General features: G+C 42.4%; 1 protein-coding gene across 3 annotated transcripts in view; it reads left to right on the top strand.

Annotated features, from left to right (window-relative positions):
- Window positions 1-23,626, top strand: part of LOC125433066 (BEN domain-containing protein 5-like) — a 996,205-nt gene that overhangs the window by 340,347 nt on the left and 632,232 nt on the right. The gene's annotated exons all lie outside the window — the stretch shown is intronic.

The raw sequence follows: 23,626 nt of genomic DNA on the forward strand, positions 1-23,626 counted from the left end.
GCTGTAATTTAATCAGTTACCTTCCCCCTTTTGGGCATTCCAAGTTTAGTCACTTAAGCCAAGTTCTCAAACCATAAGACTAATGTCCGCATACTTATGTTTTATGTCTCTCTTTTCCCTGGAAAAGCAAGACTCTCCAGGGAGATTAATGCTCTCTTACCATGGCCAGAGGGCCTAACCTTCCATATAAAATAGCCCCTGGACCAATGCTCAGCACCCAGTATTTCTGAGCCTGCCTTTGGATTCACTTGTGTTGTTTTGCCATCTGCTTTCTACTCCACTTCTGTGGAGCCCAGTGCAGGTCACTAGACTCTGTTTCATGAACCCGAAGTCACTTCAAGATCTGGTTCAGTATTACACCTAAGAATTCCCTCACTTTTTCCACTATTTCCAGCACTGCTTATGCCCTAGGATTGGGTATGTTTTTTGCTGCTTTGATTATTGTGTGCTTGTATTTTTGTTATTTTTCCTTTAATAAAATTTTTAAACTTTATCTTGCTCTCCTGCAAATTTCTTGCAAAAGATTATTTTTCTGCATACATAGGCACAAAGATCTCAAGCTTGCCTGACCTTTTGCTAAATCAAGAGTCTATTCTCACAAATTTCTCACTCTATAAGTTCCCCATTCTCTCACAATTTTGGATAACACTGTGGCGGGGATTTTGTTAATACTGTCCACAATCTTTCTCCCAGAGGTGCATTTTGGGCTTCAGAAGGATAGCAGATGCAAGAAAGGCTTGTTCTGCAGGTGGAAATCCTTTCACCCATAGAAATGTTCCAAACTATTGACAAGGATTCTTAAAATGGAGATGTAAATTTCTCATCTTCCCCTTTCTAGGCAGGTATCAGTGATGTAGGTATAGATTTTTTTGGGGTGGGTTCAGGGTGGCTTTTCTATTGGATATTATCTGCAATTCTATTGGATTCTATATAATATTCTATTGGATATTATCTGCAAATTGTAAAAATTGTTATGTTCAAAATATCACATTGAAATTTCATTAGCTCTACATATTGTCTGGAATCCAAAGAGCTACAGGTTCATGCAAAGTATTTGCACTAGACCAGAGGCGGAGTGAGGGGTAACCATGCCCGGGGTGCGCGCTCACCCTGCACCCTTGCCGTGACATCACCCACCTCCTCCCCACCCCAGAACACCCCGGAACGCCATACCACACCTCTGTCACACCCCCTCAATGGCTCAGCCACGCCTCTGCTACTGCTCCATCCAGGGCATCACGCCTCCCTATGGGTGCTACTCCACTGCACTAGACTGAGGGAATATGTAAGTAGTCTTGTGTAAACAGGTGTCCCCATCTTTGCCATATCATAAACATATTTTCAGATTTCCTTCCCTTTAGCAATATGTCAAGCTGTAAGGCAAGACTGCTGTTAAAAGTCCTGAGCTCAAAGAAGTATTATCACACGTATTTGGATCTTGCCCATTGCATCTGTCTTTCTTTAACATGCATATGTTATGGAGTATTTACAACTCCAGTACACTCTTACCACTGGCAGAGAATCCATTCCTGGGATCACTGGAAAAAAATGAAATCTGTGAATATTGGCAGGCAGTCTTCTGTGAATTTTGGAAGGAGACCAGATCATGTGATCAGATCATAGACCCTCAGTATATGAAACTGTGAGTCATGAATCTGAAAATGGCAAAAGTTTGCTGTATAGAATTACTTGGAATTTTATTGTCACAATAATGCTCTTTGTCTTCTTACCCCACAAAATAGTTGATCCTTGCTCACAGTGGAATCTTTGCAAATTGTTTAACAGGTTTAAAATCTTTCTGACTTTCTTCCATTTGATGTTTTCCTAGAATTTTTTGATCTTTTGACAGTATTTTGCTGCAGTATTTAACAGTGTCTTGTTGCAAGCTGGAGAAGTAAGCTCATCTTTTAGACATTGTGGGGGGCTATTGAGAGGAAGAAAAGGTTGGTAATTTTTTTCTTGTTTGAACTCTAGGATCCAGTGACATTTTAAAATGTTTCTGTAGACTCTTTTGGGGTGATGCAATAAGACTTTTCTAGTAATAACAGTAGCTGACATTCACTCAATTGGATAATTCTTTTGTGTGAACTATATGACAAAATATGTGGTTTTTTGAGTGTTTGATTGGATTGAGCCTCAGCTGATCTACTCAGAAGCTGGGTTCTAGGAAAGTGTTCCTAGGATGACACTGTCAGAATCATGGTAGAGGAAAGCAACTTCCCTGCCTTTCTTCTTTCACTGCAGCCTTCAGTGTCCCCTGAAATTGTGCTCCTTCAGCAAAATGATCGGAAGGAGCAGAATGGTTGGTATATTTGGCACCTACACCAGGAATGGGAATCACAAAAATCTCCCTCTCATCTTCCACAGATCAGAGAAGTACTACTTGTTCAAGGCCAGAATAGCACATTAGGATCCCAGCACATATATTCCATTCCTTGTATGCTGAGACATTAGCTGAGTGCTCTTCTGACTACTGAAGTAAATGTAGAAACATATATATGTAGGAATTTGCTGTATGCATGATAGAAGCCATTGGCCTTTGGAGCCAAATTAGGGATGCCAAGCTGTAGTTTGACACCCCTGGGAGGTTTGGGTCGAACAGGAACAGGTGTGCTGGTGTGATAATGGTACATGATGTCCCTTCTGATGAAAAACTAGAAATGACATAATGGCAATCTGGGTGACACTCTAGAACTCACCAAATCTTTATGAACTCCCTTCTCCGATTTTCCCATTGCCAGCCTTTGAGGCATTCTCAGGCAATAGAGGGAATGACTGGGAGGTCTACTGTCATTGTGGGAGATTTGGCATCCATCAACTTAGACAGATTTAATTACTCTTCATCCCATTTTTTAAAAAAATTTGGTAATAGGAAAGTGTGTTTTTTAGAGAAGTCAATAGGTAGGGAACCAAATATGTTTTGTACTGCCATTTTTTTTATTTGTATTTTTATTTGAGGTGTTAAAAGGGAGTCCAAGATCTTATAATCATTCCAATAGATAAGATTTCAGGATGAGGAAGAGAAAAGATTTCATAAAATTACAAGAACTATCTCATGTAATTTAAGGCTGATTGTCTCATACCAAACAGATGTCACAGATGCTGCATAACCATTACAACAGTTCCTTCAAATAAATATGACTTTTTCTATCTACCATTCACAGAGGTTTGGTTGTATGGGGGATTGTTTTGTATATGGAAACCATTTGCTCAGATAATTTAGCAAGCCAAATTGGTAGATTATCACATCCCCCAACATCACACTGTGACATTTTTCACACATTGAAAAAGGATACATAACTGGTTGTTTTAGATGCCAGAAAGTTTGGGCTTAATTGCTGGGATGAAAAAGCAGATTCAGCTGCAGATTATGACCCATTTTATTTCAGAAAAGCCCACTGAAGAGAATAATGATCAATGGACTGTGTTGTGTTGCTTATTGTCAATCTATACAAGCTGATTTTGTATAAACCTGTTAATAAAACCAGCTGTGATGTTGTTTCATTTTAAAAAAATCTTTATTGATTTTTTAAAAAACCAATACATTGGTTTATTATGCAAAATACAGTTAAATACCGATCTATGGTATTGAAAGAGATTACGTATTCATCATTAATACATTCTTTGGAAGATTCAGCTTCAAATATAGGATAATAAAAATAAATGACTTCCACTCTATGTCAAGAAGTGATCTGGAAAGAAAGAATAACAAAAGTGAAAGGAAAAAGAAATTAAGAATGTAGAGACAACATTGTTGTTTGAATACAGTAATATATAATAATAGTTTTTTACTATTAATAACCTCTATTATTCTATACATAATCTGAGTATAATTAGATGACTGTGGTGTGCTAGACACAAGTCATAGTTATATGCAAAATTAAGTTAAAAAAAGAAAAAAAGATATCCACACCTATAGATGGAAAGAGAAAAAAGGAAAAAAATAATGTTGTTTCTACATTAATGTAAGAATTTTTAACTGTATATTACCTTTGTCTTTGAAAATTCAACAGTTCTCTTATAGTTATTTTCTGCTGAGCGTAGTAATTAAGTACAGATCTGGTTTTGATTTTGGTGCTCTTCCTCTGAGCACCACAATACTAAAAAGGCTGTTAAAATTAACAGAACTCCATTGCCCAAGATAAGTATTTTAAAGATTACATTATAACTGGAAGGAGCAGACTGATAAACTCCAAAGACTTTGAAAGATGCATTCTATTTGTTTCTTTTATTGACTAATGTTTTACTGTCCTTTATAATGCCAATAAAGGCTTTATACTACATAATGGACCAGGCACAGTATTCATGACACTGGTCATACCCATGCAGCACTCTTTCTAAAACAAGATTAGATATTTTGTTTATAAAAAAACCTGTGAAACTCTGTGATGAATTTGTACTAATTCTTTGCTGACAGTGAAGAAGAAGAAGAGTTTGGATTTATATCCCCCCTTTCCTGTAGAAGACTCAAAGGAGCTTACAATCTCCTTGCCCTTCCCCCTCACAACAAACACCCTGTGAAATGGGTGGGGCTGAGAGAGCTCGGAAAAGCTGTGACTTGCCCAAGCAGAAATATTAAAGTGCGGAAACACATCTAGTTCACCAGATAAGCCTCCACATCTCAAGCGGCAGAGCAGTGATAGAAAATTTTCTACCCATTTCTGAGACTTGAGTAAAAACTCCCAGAATATGTATTGTCGAAGGCTTTCACGGCCGGATTCAACTGGTTGCGGTGGGTTTTCCGGGCTGTGTGGCCGTGGTCTGGTGGATCTTGGGAGTCATGGCCCTGATCCCTCTAACAGTGTTCTGATGTGTGATCATCTGTCACTCACAGCCCCTCTACCCGTGGGCAACAGTAACTTCAGAACTAGGAATTACCAAGATCAATGAATAGCAAATGTTCTCCTTCAGTGTCTTAGGTGATCACTTCTGTTGACTAAGAGCTTCTGTAGATGTTGGGGGTCATGGAAGGTACAGATGTGTACAACGCCCTCCACACATCATTCATACTATCACCCACCTCACAATCAGTGGGTGCCCCTAGAACTGTGGGCCCTGGGATGAAAAAAGGCAGCTAGAAAGTGGCAGACTGTTAGGTCTCCATAAAACAATAAACAATTGTGGTGGGTTTTCCTGGCTGTGTGGCCATTGTCTGGTGGATCTTGTTCCTAACATTTCACCTGCATCTGTGGCTGGCATCTTCAGAGGTGTATCACAGAGGGAAGTCTGTTACACACTGTGTACATCCCTGGCCCAAAGGATTTTGCTCTTTCTGTCTTGCTTACACTCCACTCTCTGCTGAACCTCTGAATATTCTTTTCAATTTCAGTTCAGATTTAAGGCACAGAATACAAGACCTCTACAAGCAGATGTATCAACATCTTTAGATATCAGGGCTCCATCCTCTCAGAAAACCTTTGCAGTATCTGCAGGGCACACAATCCTCCCTATCCATCCTCCACTGACCCCAAGATACAGAAGCACATGGCCACAGTTGGGACCTGTGCAGACACTTCAATAGATGGCTGCAGGACAAATGAATTGGGGAAGCAGACCCCACCTCAGCACCACCTCTAGGGAAATGTGTCTTACTGTCCTGTGGCAGCTTCCAAATGTGGCGGAGGAACCAGAGGGACATCCAGCTGCAGACAATTGATGTCATCCAAGGGCAGGCTACTTCTGTGGTCAGGGTCAGTGATGCATGGAGGTCTAGTGCTCATAGCAATTTCTCTCCCTGTTAGATCACTGCCTGCAGAATGGGGAAATCCCAGACATGTGCATTCACAACAAGGGGCCCTAGAACTCCTTGGTGAGTACCCAGTTTTCCCTCAGTTGTCTCCTAAAAGTCCAATAGGCATCCCTTGGGACAGCACTCTGATGTCTGCACTGCAGCCCCCCTCCTGCCTCTCCCCATTCACTAAACCCGCTCCTGTCTAGCCCTCATGTCCACACCAACTCACCTGTAAGATCATCCTTGGCATTTGCTCCATGGGAGTCCACTCATGCAAGAAAAAATGGATCAGGAATAGTGTGGTTTACTCACTTCATTCAGCAGCCAGGGACTCTGCCCCCACAATCTTTGACCATGAGCATGTCTGCGACCACCAGAGTTGTCAATCAACTGCAGAGCTGACACTCTGGGGCATGCCTTGGAAAGCTCCCTGTCAGCTTTTCCATATCACTGCCCATGTACCACAGCCACCTTATGTGTGGGGAGATGGGGGGTGCAAGTATTGCCAGCATCATTGGCTGCTGAGCTTGTGTCAGAGAGGCAGCTTGTGTCACAACCATGAGATGCTTGTGTCAGAGAGGCAGCATCTCATGACCATAAGGGAAAGGAGGAAAGAGATTGGAGAGATAGACCCCTGCTTACCTATCACTACACAACCATCCCTTTGGGTGCACTTTGCTCTCCCTATAGTTTTTTCAAAGTGCTTGCCCAAAGTGCTAACTGCCCTCTCTGTGCTATTCCCACCACTAAGGTGACACACTGCTCTGTCTAAGTCCACATGGCAGGGAACTGTCAGACAGCATCGAATGCCATGTGCCTAATCTACTGATATGGGGTGCCCTGGCTGGGGTTTTTGAAGGGCTGGGGATGATACTTTGCTGGCATAGGGAAAAGGCATGGTTGGGTGACCCACACATACACACACACACATCAGGAGACTCTCCTGATGATACCACCCAGGTTTGGTGGAGTTTGGTTCAGGGGGTCCAAAGTTATGGACTCTCAAATGTGTAGCCCCCATCTTCTATTAGCGCCCATTGGAAACAATGGAGGATGGGGCACCCCCTTTGGGAGTCCAAACTTTGGACCCCCGGAACCAAACCTCCCCAAATCTTGGTGGCATCATCAGGAGAGTCTCCCAACAAATCCCTGAAATTTTGGTGTTGCTAGCCTAAAAAATGCACCCCCTGCATGCCAAAACCCAAAATACAAAAAAACACTAACGGGGCAAAGCTTCGGATATGTAATAGGGGGGTTGAACCCGAGAAACCCCCCCCTTACCTACATCCTTGCCACAAGTGTATATAATTTTATTTTGTTTCTTGAAAACTTTAATGAAAAAAATGAATTGAATTAAGAATTTCTTTTTACTGTGAATCAGAAAGTGAGGACAAGCAAAGAAATGAGTTGTATAACAATACAACCCTTTTTATTGGGTTGTACTATTATATACGAACCAGAAATTTCTGGAAGAGGAAACATATTAATTATTTAATATTGAACAGCAGTGATAACATTGTAGTAGTATCATTATCTGTGGATTTCTTGTGTAACCCAACTTAATTCCAAGATAGATATTATTCTCAATTGAAAACTAAAGGGGTTCACCTTTTGACTGTGTGATCCCATCTTGTGATACTAAACACAAAAATTACAGTGGACAATTTTCCAACTTGTTCTTTCTTTCTTCTTTCTTTCATACAAAATAACATACAAAACAGTAAATCAAATACAAAAAATAATAATTAACATATAATGGTTCAGGGCTGTTGTGCTCAAACAGACTAGCAGAGTCTCAATCCTTTTCTGGCTTTTGTCTAGCTGGGTCCCTTGGAGATGAATAGGCTGCTTTGCTTTGCCTTTGCTGAGCCATCTGTTCTTCTCTTCAAGGGCCCTAGAATATCAATATATAGTTCATAACAAACTTGGAGTCCTTCTGAGGTGAACTACCAACAGCTTCTGGCTCTTCAACAAATCTGGGAGAATTGCGCCTTTTCTTCCTTACATGGGAATATCCAATTTTTAGCTCCCCTAGTGAACTCTGGGTTAAACTTGCATACAAGGACATAGGTAAGGGGGGTTCAGACCCCTCATTGCATGTCTGAAGCTCCGCCCCCCGTTGGTGAGTTTTTGTATTTTTAAAGTGTTGTTTCGGTTTTTGGCCTGCAGGAGGTGCAGTTTTTAGGCTAGCGGTACCAAAACTGCAGGCTATCATCAGGTGACACTCCTAATGATACCAGCCAAGTTTGGTGAAGTTGGTTCAGGGGGACCAAAGTTATGGACCCCCAAAAGGGGTGCCCCATCCCCCATTGTTTCCAATGGGAGCTAATAGTAGATGGGTCTACCCATTTGAGGGCCCATATCTTTGGATCCCCTGAATCAAACTTCACTAAACCTAGGTGGTATCATCAGGATAGTCTGCTGCTGATACCACCCCAGTTTGGTGGAGGTTGGTCCCGGGGGTGCAAAGTTATGGACTCCCCAAGCGGGTGCCCCATCCCCCATTGTTTCCAATGGGAGCTAATAGGAGATGGGGGCTACACCTTTGAGAGTCCATAACTTTGGACCCCCTGAAGCAAACTTCACCAAACCTGGGTGGTATCATCAGGAGAGTCTCCCAAAGATACCCTGAAAGTTTGGTGCTGCTAGCTTAACAATTGTACCCCTGACAGCAGGCACTCCCCAAATTTTCCCAGATTCTCTTTTTAAATCCACCCCCTTCGGCATAGATTTAATCTGAGGTCCCCAGTTTAAACATTGAAAGTGATGTTGTTTCAGGGTGGGGGATAATCCACCCCAAAACAGCATCACTTTCAATATTGTTTTATCTGGGGACCTCAGATTCTCCCTTTAAGGTGGATTTAAAAGGAGAATCTGGGCTCCCTAATTTAAACACCATTGAAAGTGATGCTGTTTGGAGGTGGATTCCAACATCACAGCAGTTGCCCATGGGGGTGTGTGTGTGTGCAAACCTCGCATTTTGCACTGAGCTCCATTTTCCCTATCTACTCCTCTGCCTGGAGGGGAGAGAGAAGGGACTGCCGGCTGCCAGCTGGGAGCCCAGCTGGTGGGGGAGGCGGGGCAGGCGGGTCACGGGAGTCTGCAGAAGATCCCTTGCCTCAGAGAGCTGCTTTTATAAGCACTTAGGCTGAGGGTGGGGCTTGGGGAGGCATGGCCATGCCCCCAAAGGCAGGTGGGGGCATGGCCTCGCCCCCGAACCCCCCATAAAAAATCTATACCTATGTCACTGCTTGCATATATTACATTATAATATAAGAGGTTTACGTGTTACTCTTACACTACACACTCACTTTTTTACATTAATAAATTTATCCACTCTGTGTCCAATTATTAGAACACAGTCTAGGAATTTGCCTATAGAATGTGAATGTGTTATCTTATGCATGACAACACAAGATTGCTGAATGTGTTGTCTTGTGCATGTTATTCTCCTAAATATTGTTTAAAAATATTTTCCTATGTTTTACAAGATCTTTCAGTGAAAATCTTTTTATTTGTTTTGCACATACAAACCCCACGTACAGAAAAAAAAGAGTTTAAAAAGAAAAAACCCCGCAAATCTAATCTCCCCTCCCCCCACTATAATAATAATAATAATAGTAAAAAACACATTTCAGGATATCCCAACATACATGTATGGTGACTTCCATCTACCTCAATGTGAATTTGAAATCAAAACTAATTTGATGCTTAAAGCTGATAGCAACATTTTCTCTGCTGTTTTTATTTAAATCTCAAATCCTGCCATTATTTCCCTATTTGTATATATTTCCAGTAGGTAGTCCTCAAAGGTTTTCCAATCTGTAATGAAATTGTCCATATTCTTGTCTCTTATAAACACCATCTGCCTTGCCATCTCTGCCATTCTTGTGACGACGTTGGAATTTTGTTGCCAGTGTTTGTTTAGTTGGAATTTCATTTGCACCATTTAATATGCATTTAAAATCTGTGCTGCAGTTGTCATGTACATAAAAACATTCTGCAGTGATCCAGGATATCCTCCCTATCAACCCCAACAAGAATGCCTCAGGTTTTTTCTCAACTGTTATTTTCATAATCTTTTGCTTTTCTTTTAGAATCATATCCCAAAGCAATTTTGCCTCTTTACATGTCCACCACATATAAAAAAGAACCATCCTGTTGTTGACATTTCCAGGCAGCATTTGTTTGATAGTCCTTTATACATTTAATATTTTTGACTCATTGAACATTGGTGATACTGACTCTTTCAATTTATTGGAACGCAATAGGAATGTTACAGGTTTCTTGCCCTTATGTTACCAATGTTTTATGAGGATCTTATACAGTGACAGGGGAATTTGTTTACTAAATGCTATCCCATTAAACGCTTCTTAGGTTTCCTAGGTACCCTCACTGTAGGGCTGCATTAACCACATTTATATCCAGTTGCATATTACTTATAATACAATCACAATATATCTTTATGAATGGTGTATGACTTATCTATTGACTTTATACTCGAATTAATTGCATATACCAATTAGTTTATTGCCTTGTGTTTCTATATATACAGTCCATGCTTCTTAGGCTTGGCTGGCCTCAGATTTTCTAGTATTGGTTCTTGGTGATGACAGCAATTAAATTTACTTTTTTGTTTACTTCCTTGAGAGTTGTTGTATTTACTTCTAACATATCATGCAATTTATTAAACACCTTCATTAAATTTGCATTACTTATTTTATCAGTATTTTTGTTCCCCATTTTTCTGCCTTTTTGGCCCCAATACTTGACTTACCCAGTCTTTCCTTGGTTTGGTAGGGTCTTGCTTGCTTGCCATATTTTAAAACTCACAAACAGCACTTTCTCAAAACTAAAATATAACGAATTAGCAATTATTTTCCACAGATCACAGATGCTTCCGCTTCCCTGTTTGCCTTTTGCAACTCGTGCTGCCGGATTTTTTGTCTTTAGGTCAAATCATTTCTTCCCACCTTACTCTAGATTGCTGCCCCTCCTTTCTTGAAGATGACTCAGATTTGGCGCGTGACTTTAGGGATCCAGCATTCCTCTCCTCCTCTCAGTTTCTCACAGCTTTTTATCTCTTCCTTACATAAATATTTTGATCTGACAAATCAATCAAATCCTTCAATTCTTGTAAGTTTCAATATACATTGATCTTCTCATTTTAATCTCTATGTTTAAGTAAAATTAAGCAAAACCTTATTGAGTCTTTTTGTTTCCAAACTTTATATTAAGACTCTTTTACTTATTTTAAATTGAAAAAAATCACAGTTATTGGGTCTTTATAACTTTAAGTCTATTAAACAGCCAGTCTTACACTTCTTGCTTCCTCCACTTCTGAGATAACTTCTTTTTGTAAATCCACATATGATTAACCAAATAAAAGAAATTTGGTTTGAAGCAACTTAATTCCTTTCGGTTTCGCAGCTGGGTTTAGCTAAAATGGTGGTCCCACTCCCAGGTTTCACTCTGGGACAGAAAGAGGCATTCTCCGACAGTCCCTTCTCCCGAGGAAGCCTTTAGCAGATATGTGGTTGATTTCAAGTCTATATCTTTGATCTGGAGATGACAATCAGGCTTGAGAGACCTCTCAAACTTGATAAACCCCCAGCTGGGTCTCTCAGCTTTCAAATAGAGTTGCTCAACCACACACCATACATGTCCCTATGTTTTATAAGATCTCAAAGCTACAGACCAGTGAGTTTTTGCTAGTTTGAAATGAACTGTTTTTACTTGTTTTTCATCCCCAACATTAGAATTCCTATGAGTGTTACTGATTCAGGACAAAATGTGGAAACACCTAGATTAAAAATGTTGGTAATGTGGGTGTGGGGATTGGTTGTCACCTTTCCCCTCTGCCACAATAGCAGGAAATTTAATAAACCAAGTACTCCTTAAAGCATTTTAAAATAGAAACAGGACAGGAAATTCCTGCATGTCCCATGATTCTCTGTTTTAATTAATGTTTGTGCTATGCAAATCTAGATTCTTCAGATTTAAATCAATTAATGAATGTATGAAGTGGATGAGTTTAGTTGAGATAATGTATTACTAGAGGAAGTTTTCCACAAATTCTTAATTTTATGTTTTTCTTCTACTGTTCAGTAAAATATTTGGTAACCTTTCAAACAGCATTCTCTTGAACAGAATTTTTTAAAGACTAACGTTGAAAGTTAGTCCTACTTCCTATGCATGCCTTATCACCAGTTCTGGTTAATCCTCAAATACAGGCCAGCAGTACCACTTGAATACACAGCAATACATATTTAGCCTGCAGTATTATATAACCTGCCAGTTGACAAATGAATGGCACAAAGTAAAGCCATGTAACCAAAATGAAACAGTTTGTATGGAAGTCTGATTTCCCTTGGGAACAGCAACGTCAAGTAAGAAACTGAACCAGTTAAGTATAACCTTTTGAAAGGGCAGAAAAATTCAAAGGTAATCAAGGATTTTCCCCTATAATGGCATTTATAATTATATTCCACTTTTATTTATATTCAAATGCTTTGGAATGTTGGCTTCCTAAAGGACTTTCAACACAAAGAAGCCTTGCTACATATTGCAAAATCCATTCCCCAAATCCGCATATTCCTCATTCTCGGCTCAAGCTAAGCACTGATAGAAGGTAATTCCTTTTCAGAACTAGGAGATACATTTTCAAAGTAGTGCATGACTGTTTAGTCATATGTCTCTCACTAATACCACACATAGAACACTTTTAACATGGCATGATAATTCAAATGTATTCATTTTCTCTTTTTGTTCCAGTATGGTGATTTTTTTGCTTTTTAAAGTCCATCAGCCCAACTAGTTATTTCAGTATCACCAATAAAAGGTGATTTTAGGTAAATTTCCTAACTGAACGCACGCCCATGCTTGTGGACCCACCAGTGAATGGATGGTGGGTGCCACGCAGAAAAAAAGCAAGACAACACCATGTGTGGGTATGACAGCCCACAGTTTTTTTATTTGTTACAGCTGCAAAGGTTGGCATAGAGCAGGGGTCAGCAACCTTTACCACCCAAAGAGCCATTTGGACCCATTTTCCACAGCCCCGAAGATCTACGGAGCTGCCTCCGGTTCGGCCCTTCCACTCCCCTTTCTTTCCAGTGCTGGGAGGTAGAGGCACTGGGCAGGGAAACCCCCTCTGCTCGATGGAGCAGGAAGTTGCCTGCGCTGTGGTGCACAGGGGTGATGGCATCTGTGGCCTGCCCAGTGCTGCCGCCTCTCGTGCTGTGGGAGGCAGCGGCACTGAGCAGCGAAACCCCCTCTAATCCATCTGCGGGACAGAGGACCATGATCAGTAATGGCCACCAGTTACTGCTGCCTTCCGGCAGCTGCGGGAGGCAATGGCGCCAGACCGGGAAGCCCCCTCTGTCCGATGAAGCAGGCAGTTGCCTGCTCTGTGGGGCAGAGGGGGGATGGTGGCTGCAGGGATAGCAGAGGGGAGATGGCAGCTGCTCTGGAGGTTCACACCAGCCCTCAAACTTGATTGCCGGAGGGGGAGGTGAGTGGAGGGGTTGCGAAAAGCGGCACCCTCACGCATGGAGCCGCCCTGGTTAGGCCCCTTGACTCACCTTTCCTTCCAGCACTGCTCTGGAGGGCTGGAGGGACACGCCCACGCTACCCTCCGACCTCCAGGCCACTTGGAGCCGCAGTATAAGGCTGAAAGAGCCGCATGTGGCTCCAGAGCCACAGGTTGCAAACCCCTGGCATAGAGTAATAGATCCAAGGCATCAAGGAACCCACCTGCTGCCTGATTTTGTAACCCCTGTTCCTCAGCCTGATTGCTGAAGGGAAGAACCTGGGATGGCAGCAATTTGGGAACACCTGGGCACGAGCCACTATGTGATTCCTTGCCATCTTGGGGTGAACAGAGGCCATGCTTAGCATGCCTCCTTAACCCACACCCCCAAGGATCATTGATGGAACCCCCAATCATGATGTGGACACACAGGCCCACTGTTCCCTCAAAAGGATCCATCCCAATGCCAAAACTGTCATAAAAATGGGTGCTTCTTACCAATCCAATGTTGGTATTGTGCTTACCTTGTGCTGGACACAGAAAAAAGAAGGGAGAATCAAGGAAGTCACATGTGGACGGTAGTCAGAGGAGTTGATGGGGCTTCTTTTCAAGAGATCCTGAGGGGACTAATTTTCAATGGCTGGGTTTGCAAGGGGCATGCTTGGGGAAAGCAAGGCGGACTAGCTCAGTTCTGCTTGGCGCTTCACAAATGACGCCAGCAAACGGCAACTAAATGGGTAAATGGCATGCTGGATCTTTGTTTTTAAACGAATCCAGTAATAATGCACAGGACTTTAATGCGCATTGATTCTATGTGATGTTTAGAACAAAAACTACTTGTTAGTGTTTATGAACAGGTTGTCATTTTGTTCCATTGTGTCCCTCCCTTGAATTAGGAATATTAATTTGCCTTTCTAAATCAATAGGGTTTACAAGGAGCCTTCCTTTATTCTACTCTAGTTGTCAGTGGACATTTTTAAAAAACTGAATCTCCCCTCCTCATCCAAATTAATAATTGTATGTCATTCTTCTCTTCTTATTTTTAGACAGTTTAAACTGAACTTCATTTAATTGAATTTGATCATGATAGATAACCGTGTTAGTCTGTCTGTCACAGTAGAAAAGCATGAGTGCAGCAGCACCTTCCAGGCTAACAACATTTACAGGATTCCATATGGGAAACTGATATTATGTTTATGCTCTTGCGTAGTTTTATTCATACTCAGTTTACACATACAAATCTTTGTGAAGGAACAGGACTTCTATGTGTTAGAGGCGCTTAATCTTATTTTTTAATACCCATGCCTTTTTACTTATTAAGATATTGTATTATCTATTAATTATTTTATTACAATTAGCATTACAAGCATTGCCTTCAAGCCCAGGAATTAGAAAGGATGGTGTAAAATAATTTTTTGCATTTTTACATTTTAAACTGAACTGGAGAACAGAATTATTCTTAAATAATGAATCAGAAGGAAATATGGGATATATAAATGTTTTAATATTATTATATAAACCTTTAATGGCATAATTAAAACAGCAGCAATATACCAGAAAAATGGCGACCTCAGTGTAATGATACAATCTCCGGTGATTACTGACCGTTTACTGATGGCCTGGGCACAAAAAAGTTAGCCAAGCGCTTTAATACTTACAGAACCACATCCAACATCAATTTTCTAATTGATAGACTAATTATTATCAATGGGGGGTTTCTTTCAGGTTTTAGATATTTATTCCTGACTAAACTGTGTAACTTGGGCAGTGTAATATCCGTGGATTGATTCACCCGTAAAACTGAACTGCAGGGACAAAATCTTTCATTAGAGCACTTTCTGGCATTCTTACTGAGTGAGCTGAAGGGAGAATATTTACCTAGCAAAGGTCGGGGCTCGTAGCAATTTGGGTTCCAAGACCAAATGGAAATGTATGTGTTTTTGGGTTTTAATGTTTTAATTTTAAGGGAGAACGGCGTTTTATTAGCCTGCTACATCGTTATTCCTCTCTTTCGAGATCGCGCTGTCTCTTTGATAGTCAACTTATAACCAATTTAGCGATATTCAAAACAGCTACATCAGGACCGTTAGTTTTCTCCAACAAGGATACCACTTCGGGTTTTGGCTAGAAAGAGCCACTGGTAGGTGAAACTTTGTGACAGTTGTTTAAACACAATCATTATCAGAATTGGAAGGTCTGCTACTGCTCTTATTAATAGAACAGATGTTGACCCACCTCCAAAACAGACGCAGCATATGGGACTGGTGAGGAATGGCGGGTATACTATAAGAGAAAACATGAAGCTGAACTCTTTCGCAGCTCCATGCTTGCATCTGATGGGATTCCATTATAGTAATTGCGGTGGTGCCTTGTTAAATGCTTAATGGCTGGAGTTTCAAATTCATGACCTTTGAACCTGCGAAAATAGCGTATGGCCCATTTTACCAACTAAGTTTGCGCAGCGTTCAATGGCCAATTTCCTTTGGGTAACCAGGAGTTATAATTAAGTGGAACGGAGTGACATTTAAATGTTTGAACCTGTTCAAGCTGTTCATTATTTATTGACTAAATGGTCCAGGCAAGTAAAGCAATATTTTTGACTTTGCAAAATTAGCGTCGGGTTAATTATGACTACAATAACAACCTGTGGTACAGTAAAAGCGTTTCGACTGGCGTTTAATGCGGAGGTAGCTGCAGCGTCATCAACATACAAGAGTAAAGGAATGGACCATGCAGTTCAAAGCAGGAGACGTTAGAAGTCCTCAATATCAAAGAGCCGAATCTGCTTAAAAGATTCAAATAGGGTTGGGGCCAAAAAACACACCTGTTTGACCCCTATTGAGTGGTATATGGGACTGGTATACCATGGAGCGTTGACTTGACGGGTAGTGTCATGAGTGTAAGATATTACCTGACCATGGTAGCTGTGATTCTGAATTAATGGTTTCCTCCACAGTGATTTGAGAGACAAATTCATGCACTAGAGTCCAAAAGACACACAAACAGGGATGATTTGGCTTCAGGCACGGTGCATTTTGTGATAGAGAGTCCTAGGATAAACAATGATCTAAAAGGCGTTTATGTTGAGTCTACTGGAACCTGGTGTGGTTTTAACATGATATGAGAGAGTTTATTTGTTGATATTTTTGCATATATATGATGATGGATAATAAACTAATCGGACGAAATTCAATTGGAAGAGCAAAAAATCTGCCTTGCGAGGAACGGTTATGTCCTTTGTGATTCTAAATCTGGTGTTTGTTTGCAGTTGCCGGATGTAAAAGAGCTGCTGTTGCAGGGGTTACCAGTCAGCAAGTTCTTAAATGCTCAAAAGGAGTCCCGTGGGTCCACAGAGCCTTGGGTGCTGGTAACTACAATTTCACTTCTTTACTGCACTGGGGCAGAGGGCCACTCTGGACTATGGTTGTAGGCTGGCTGAGGTCAGAGCCAGGGATCGTTAAGCAATGAGAGTATTTCCTGAATGCATTGGGTATTACAGGCTGCTGACCAGAGTGAACCTGGGTCATTGGATACAGGGACCGAAACACCAGCAATTCGAATTTACAGTTTATTGCCTGTACAGGTGCCAGTAGTCATTTAGTGGTATCAGATTCTGGATTCTTGAGAATACCCATAGGCTGGTTTCTTTAGGAGAAAGTGTACTTTGGTGGTTACTACAGGAGGTATCTCTAAAGATAAATGTTTTAATAAATAAAATGGAACTCCGTGTTATCTAGGTTTTAACTCCATTTGTTTATGGCTTTATTTTTAATTGCAGCCTTTAAATTTATATTGTTGCTGATATGACCTTAGGTTGATAAAACCTGTAGCCAACTTGAGGTCAGTGAAAACCAGGAACATAGGAATTTGGACTTGCTGGGCCTACTAAGGACTATTACAGGTTTGCCACTTATGAATCAATGTTAAACAGATTACTACCTGTGGACTGAAAAATTGTATTACCATCATATAGTCTAAAGCAGGGGTCCCCAAACTACGGCCCGGGGCCAAATGTGGCCCCCTGAAGGCATTTATCTGCCCCACCAGGCATGGCAGCGATGGCTCCATTCACATGCAGTGGGGGCTCGAGGGAGAGGAGGAATCGGCCCCTCTGGCACCAGTGTTTCACCCGCTTCACCACCAGCATAGAAGGCCATCCTGGGGGAGCACGGAGGGTGACTCCTCTTCAGTTCGGCGGAGGAGGGAAGCAAAGCTTTGATGTGGATTTCCTTATCCCTTGATTGCCCAGGACAGCCCCAGGACAGGGCGTGGGGGAGCCAGGACTACCGTAGCTTTTGAGAGGGACAGGTGACTGTGTGGAGCCCCAGTTGGGGCAGCCTTTCTATCTCAAGGCTGGTACAAGCCTTAGATGTCACGCCCCTCAAACATCATTAGTCACCCTGATCTCTTGAGACAGGGCACTGAATCCACCTGGATTCCCCAGCCCCGTGGCGCTTCCCGAGAACTGCACCCAGGGTCTAGCCATCTGCTTCTGCAGGCTCGTGATGGGAGGTGGTTTCCCACTGCATGGGTTGTTGTGAAGTTGCAGTCACTCGCCTGCCTTCTGTGTCCTCCACAACCTGTGAATGGGGCCACACACCTCTGCTCAGTGCTGCCCCGCCAACAAGGCCAGCGGCAAGCAATCAGGGCGATCCCCACCCTCCACCTGCGGGACAGGCCGATAGGCGGCTAACGGGTCTCAGTGGCTTTGACTGTTGGGTCTGCTGGAGTGACAAAACAGAGTCCCTGGAGATACCATCGCGGCCTTCGGGGTCTGCCGGACGGTTCCCTTGCAGGCTCCTGGGCTCCTTCCCCAACCAGCCTACGTGCAACAAGGCAATGCTACAGGTCTTACTTTTTCTGTGACTGGAGTTTGCTGCTTGCCGGAAACACACTGCTGATTACAGGTGGCAGGGAGACATTGCATGGATATTACCTCTATGTAAGAGTATAGCTTTCAACCTCTGTAGAGGCCTGGAGGAATGTCCCGGCAAATTATAGCTGACCTCCGTGCGCAGGTGAGGAGATCACCCCTAAGAGAAAATGCAAGCTTCTTTGGACGGTGGGCTCCACACCCCAAACCCTGCCTTTCTCAGATTGCACCCCCAAATCTCCATGATTTTTCTGGCCCAGAGTTGAGAGCTCTTACATGTAAACAACGCCTGCTCTGCCCTTCCCCTCTTGGCTACTCCATGTGTTGCACTCCCTAGGCTTTCTGTTCCTTCCCACTCCCATTGGCATTCAGGCAGTGCCTGGCTAACTGCTCGCATGGCTGCTAGGGAGGAAAGAACCCAGGAAGATACCTGATCCTGGGTTAGATGGAATGCTTCAGTGGGAAAGTTCTGCTTTTTTTTTTTACAGGGGAAGGTATTTCATAGCCTCCCCAACAATATTTGGAGCCCACCCTGTACTTGACATACTTTGGTCACTGTTCTAAAAATAGACCATGACAGAAAGGCTGAAAGGTGAAATTAAACATTTTACAATCATTTGTGCATAGGAGTTTGTTCATAGTTTTTTTTAGTCCGGCCCTCCAACAGTCTGAGGGACAGTGAACTGGCCCCCTGTTTAAAATGTTTGGGGACCCCTGGTCTAAAGCAAGCAACAAAATATATAAACTGTAAACATTAGGAGGTAGCCTAGGGCTGGATCCTACAGTTGTATAAATGGAAAGAGTTTGCACAAAAAGATCTTTTGCTGCAGCCCCCTGCATGCCTTCAAAACTTTCTGTTAAATAAGAGAAAGGGGTGGCACTTTTGCCTAATTCCTCCTCACTGGAGCCCCCATGCAATGGTGTAGTTTGCTGCTGAATGTGCCCTGACCCTTAGCAGAAGTTTTTTTAGAGAATGTGGAGAGCTGCAGATACAGATGGGGAGGAGTTTCTTATATAATTTTTTGACCTTTTCATGCAACCGGAGGATGACCCCATGTCTGGATTTTACATAGATTTGTACCACTTTGCATCATAGTTGGAAATGAATGTCTTAGCTTTCAGGTTACTCAGTGTTTTATCCACAGGTAATATGGAAAACACTTGTTTACCTCAGGCAAATTTGGAATAATTCATTTGGAATAAATCTAAATTTATCTAAACTCTCAGCAGATCTCTTTTGGTGTCTTTTCCAAAGGAGAAAGTCCTGGATGCTTGAAAACAGATGATATAAGGACTTCATGCTGTGAGAAAGTCCACCTTCCTTTCTGAACATTCTGTCCTTCATATTTTTTTTCACTAAGAGATACATTGCTTTCTTTATTTGGAGGATGACAGCAAATGTAGTTCTGTCATATTCCATTATTTCCAACTTTACTTTATTTCATTTCAATGCACAACAAGACTGTTCCTGAAATAGGATTATTGACCCTCACAATTGATCACATTGTATTTGTAAGCTTGTGTGCATGCTAATACTCACATGCATTTAGCTGGTAGTACTGTCAAAATATGATCCTTTTTCAACAAAATAATGTATATTGTAGTATATAAATGATGCCTAAAAGGACCTTTCCCACCAAGAATATCTTAATCCATCAGTCAACTGAAAGGGAAAATTACTATACTTGAGCAAAAATTCCCTTGGAAAAATAAATGTATGGAAAAATCTTCAATGACCCCCCGCCCCCAAAAATGAAACTGATATTCACCCAACCTCTCCAACTTTCTGTTTAGTTCTACAAGGAAGCACTCTTTCAATGAAAGTTAGTCTGTCTCTTCAGCATCTTACAATGTTCTATCCTGAGTAGGAGGACATCTCCTACTGATGGGTTGTTCCCACCAAATTGGCCATGCTGGCAGGGGCTGATGGGATTTGTAGTCCATGAAGATCTGGAGAGCCGCAGGTTGCAGACCCCTGAGCTAGCTGGAGAGGCAGGAAGTCAAAGCCCCACTTCCTGCTTTGCCTGGGAGAACCCGCCTCCTCCTCAGTTCTCTTCCTGCCTCTGAAGGAGAAGCAGTACTCTAGAGTCTGTCCTGTTCTATTTTTCACATTTCTCATTTTCTCCATTCTACCTGTTCTCCCTGTCTAGAAAATAGTTATCCAGCCCTCCCTCCACCTTGTTTGTTGACTCGTGGATCTGGTAGTGCCTACTGGGTCTGTCTCATCTCTATCTTGGCTGGGGGCCAAGGAGCTTGGCTGGAAGGCTTAAGGGGGCAATCAATGCTAGAGGGGGAAGAAAAGAATGGTGCAGAGTGGCTCCAGTAGTACCCACGTATTAGGGTATATTCAAATATGTTATTTGTCTTATTCGGGCATACAGATAATTTTGTGCCCAAATAAATCTAAATCCGAATTTTACCAACTTTCTAGGGTATTGACCAAGCCTAGTTGGGGGCACTGTCAGTGGATGATTCCTTGTGTATCTTCCATAAGGACAAGTTGGTCCTTCTCACTAACCCACTTTTTAGCTCAAAAGTGGATTCTAGATTCCACAGGCAGGAAGCGATTTATCTCCCTGCCTTCTTCCCCAACCCCCCTCATCCCAAGGAATGGGTTTGGCACACGTTAGATGTCAGGTGATCCTTTAAGGTGCACGTAGTGAGTACCGAACCAATCTGATGCACTGACTCCATGTTTATCTCCTTAATGCCTCCCAATAAAGGAAAAGGGATATCTAGCTGGGCCTTAGGCAAATGCTTGAGGGATTGCATAATGGAGGTGCACAAAGCCTCAGGTCTGTCCCCTCATGGAAACATCGCAGCCCATTCAGTGTGGGTGGCAGCAACTAGCGCTGCCTTTGTAGGGGAAGCATCAGTTTTGGAGATATGCAGAGCAGCCACCTGGACATCAGTCTCCACCTTCACTAAGCACTATAAGGTGGATAGATACAGTGTGGCCGATACCACTTTTGGTCACAGTGTTCTGCAGCATGTGCTAGTCCAAACTTCTAACCCACCCATATAGGGACACTGCTCTGTAAGGTCCCATCTGTAGATGTCCTCCTACTCAGGGAAGAATGACCATTGGTCACTTACCATGAAGGGTCATTCTTCTCTGATTCCAGGAGGACATCTTGCCCGCCCGAATTACATAGGATAGTGCAGCAGAACAGTTATTGCAATCAAACGGAGATCTAAATTCAGGACAGTTTCTTTTATGTTAGCAATTAAGGGTTTACCCTTACTGTTAGTTACCTTGTTGGTTACCTTGTTCACTACTGTTGGCTCCACTTTTACCTTTCACTTTATCTCTTATGTGCTCTGGGGGAAGTGAGGGGTGCTGTTATTTCGTTGCTGCACTGCTCAATGGAAGAATCTGAACTGAGAAGGAGGAGGGTTCCATCAGGCAAAGCAGGAAGCAGAGCTTTGACTTCTTGCCTCTCCAGCTAGTGGGTGGGAGCAACCCATCTGTAGGAGATGTCTTCCTGGACTCAGAGGAGAATGACCCTTCACAGTAAGAACATAAGAACATAAGAACAAGCCAGCTGGATCAGACCAAAGTCCATCTAGTCCAGCTCTCTGCTACTCACAGTGGCCCACCAGGTGCCTTTGGGAGCTCACATGTAGGATGTGAATGCAATGGCCTTCTGCGGCTGTTGCTCCCGAGCACCTGGTCTGTTAAGGCATTTGCAATCTCAGATCAAAGAGGATCAAGATTGGTAGCCATAAATCAACTTCTCCTCCATAAATCTGTCCAAGCCCCTTTTAAAGCTATCCAGGTTAGTGGCCATCACCACCTCCTGTGGCAGCATATTCCAAACACCAATCACACGTTGCATGAAGAAGTGTTTCCTTTTATTAGTCCTAATTCTTCCCCCCCCCAGCATTTTCTGCTAATAGATATGCCCCTGGTTCTAGTATTGTGAGAAAGAGAGAAAATTTCTCTCTGTCAACATTTTCTAACCCATGCATAATTTTGTAGACTTCAATCATATCGCCCCTCAGCCGCCTCCTCTCCAAACTAAAGAGTCCCAAACGCTGCAGCCTCTCCTCATAGGGAAGGTGCTCCAGTCCCTCAATCATCCTTTGTTGCCCTTCTCTGCACTCTCTTTTTTTTTTTCTATCTCCTCAATATCCTTTTTTTGAGATGCGGCGACTCAGAGACTGGACACAGTACACTTCAAGTGCGGTCGCTTCCACTAAGCTTTATATATAGGGACATGACAATCTTTGCAGTTTTATTATCAATTCCTTTTCTAATGATCCCCCCTGCATAGAGTTTGCCTTTTCACAGCTTGCCATGCGCAATTGAGTTGACATTTCTCCCATTGGGAACTATCAACTAAAGACGCCTAAATCCCTTTCCTGGTCTGCATGACTGGTAGCATCTCGACCCCCCCCTGTAGCATGTATGCGTGAAGTTTGGATTTTTTGCCCCTATGTGCATCACCTTTTACATTTTGCTACATTGAACTGCATTTGCCATTTCTGGAGCCCACTCACCTTAATTCTCCTATCAAGGTCCGCTTTGGAGCTCTTCAAGCAATCCTTTGTGGTTCTCACCAATCCCTACATAATTTGGTATCATCTGCAAACTTGGCCACCATTAATGCCACCCACCCCCACTTCCAGGTACATTTATGAATAGCCGTTAAAAAGAGCACTGGTCCCAAAACGGATCCTAAAGGGTTTGACACCACTCCCTACATCTCTCCATTGTGAGAACTTCCCATTTACACTCTACTTCTTTGTTTCCTTGTTTTCTCAACCTAGTTTTTAATCCATAGGAGGACTTCTCCCCTCTTATTCCTTCATTGCTGAGTTTTCTCAACAGTGATTCTGGTAGGAGGAACTTTGTCAAAAGCAACTTTTGGAAATCCAGGGGCATTTGAACAATGTCCACTGGTTCACCCCTCGTCTACATGCCCATATGGTTTACACCCTCAAAAAAAGAACTCTAGTAAGTTTGTAAAGGACCAGGATTTGCTCTCTGCCCAAAAAGCCATGCTGACCTCTTTCTCAGCAGGTCTTAGCTTTTACCTACATGTAACTTTATAATTTTGTCTTTAATGATAGATTCTACTAATTTACCAGGAACAGATGTCAAACTGACTGGCCTGTAATTTCCCGGGTCCCCTCTAGATCCTTTCTTAAAGATTGGTGTGACATTGGCCATCTTCCAGTCTTCAGGGATGGAGCCTGATTTCAGGGATAAGTTGCATATTAAAGTGAGAAGATCAGCAATTTCATGCTTGAGCTCTTTAAGAACTCTTGGGTGAATGCAATCTGGGCCAGGGGATTTGGTAACATTTAGTTTATCAATGGCTGCCAGAACTTCTTCCTTGTCTACCACTATCTTCGCTAGTTCCTCTGATTCACCTCCTAAGAAGCTTGGTTCAGGTGCAGGAATGTTCCTCACCTCCTCTAGGGTGAAGACAGATGCAAAGAATTCATTCAGCTTCTCTGCAATCTCCCTGCCATCTTTTAGCAC

This window comes from Sphaerodactylus townsendi, linkage group LG05 (assembly GCF_021028975.2).
Source record: "Sphaerodactylus townsendi isolate TG3544 linkage group LG05, MPM_Stown_v2.3, whole genome shotgun sequence".
Taxonomy (NCBI): domain Eukaryota; kingdom Metazoa; phylum Chordata; class Lepidosauria; order Squamata; family Sphaerodactylidae; genus Sphaerodactylus; species Sphaerodactylus townsendi.